The 1561-nt window shown below is 41.8% G+C and overlaps 1 pseudogene; it reads right to left on the reverse strand.

Annotated features, from left to right (window-relative positions):
• Window positions 1–336: 336 nt before the first annotated feature.
• Window positions 337–1272, reverse strand: LOC121025319 (40S ribosomal protein SA-like; annotated as a pseudogene).
• Between the last annotated feature and the right edge of the window lie 289 nt (window positions 1273–1561).

Raw genomic sequence — 1561 nt, forward strand, 5'->3', positions numbered from 1 at the left:
AAATAAAGGAGATGAAAAAGCATGGGAGAATGTAGAAAAGATAATAATAATAGCAACATCATCATCTAACATTTACTGTGTGCTTTCTATTGCCAGATACAATGCAGATTATATCATTTGATCCTTACATGAATTCTAGGAGGTAATGTTATTATCAACATTTTACAGATGAAGAAACCGATGCTTAGAAAGTTTAAATAGGTAGGGACACCAGATACAGAATAAATTAGAGGATGTGGCAAATAATTCAACTCTTGCCTTTTTTGTTTGTTTTTATAAACTGTTTATTTTTCGTCAACCTTCTTTCCATTTTGTTTGCTTCTGTAGAAGAACAGCTTAAGACCACTCAGTTTTTCCTACCCATTCAGTGGCCTGAGCAGTGGGAGCTGCAGACCAGTCTTCAGTAGTAGGCTGAGCTCCAGTCTTCAGTAGGGAACTGCTGAGTAGGCACAGAGGGCACCCGCACACCTTCAGAACAGTCTGCGACTTGAGGTTGAGTATCAGTGAACTCAGGAGCTGGAGCTGTACATTCACCCTGAAATCCCTCCTTGTCATAGCCTTTTCTGCAACAGCCTACTCTTCCTTTTCAATCTCTTCAGGACCGCTATGGAAGTAAAGATCAGGCATGACCTCCCATGGCTGTTCATGGGAAATTGTGCCATGCGTGTGCAGAACTTCCCTGGCCAGCATCCATCACATTAGAGCCACCGAGTGAGCTCCCTTGTTGCAAGGAATGGCAATGTCCACATAGGGCAGAGGAGAGTCTGTGTTATACAGAGAGATGGTAAGCAAGTTAACATAAGACGCCTCTGTGACAGGCTGGTGGTCAGCCTTGGGATCAGTAACCACCAGAAATCTCAGCTCTCAGAAAGCTGCCTGGCTCTTGTTAATGAAGGTTCCAGAAGTGAAGCAGCCAGCAATAGGAATGGTTCCAGTAGCAGCAGCAAACTTCAGCACGGCTTGCTGGCCAGTATTCCTGGATGATATGACACTGACATCAGCTGGGTTTTCAATGGCAACAATGGCACTAGCTGCCAGCAGAAGCTTCTCCCAGGTTCTCTTCAGATTTATGACGTAGATACCACCACTTTTCCTTTTGTAAATGTACTGTTACGTTAGGAAGTCAATGTTGGTGTCACCTAAGTGGATTCCTTCTGCAAGAAATTTGAGGACAAACTCCACCTTCATTTGTAAGATATCAAGGGCTCTGGACATGGTGAAAGTTTCCCTTTAAGTTACCACAGGAATGCAAAAACAACGCTGTATGGTCCCCTCCCTGGGTATCATGGGAAAAGCTCAACTTTTGTCTTAATACAATAGGAAGCCATTGAGAGATTTTAGTTAACAGAGAGATATGATTCATTTCTGTTAATATAAAAATTTACCATGAATGACAGGCAAGGAGGGATTGCTTAATTTCTTTCTCCTCTCTTCACATCTGGTTTGTTTTGCTCCTGCTAGATTCTGAGCCATTCTAGAAGAGCAGAAATTTTTGTCTTGTTTATTACTTTATGTTCAGTCCTTAGCATGGTATTTAACATATTTTTAATGCTCATTTAAT

Source organism: Herpailurus yagouaroundi, unplaced genomic scaffold, assembly GCF_014898765.1.
Source record: "Herpailurus yagouaroundi ecotype Mexico unplaced genomic scaffold, PumYag 67612, whole genome shotgun sequence".
Classification (NCBI taxonomy): Eukaryota; Metazoa; Chordata; class Mammalia; order Carnivora; family Felidae; genus Herpailurus; species Herpailurus yagouaroundi.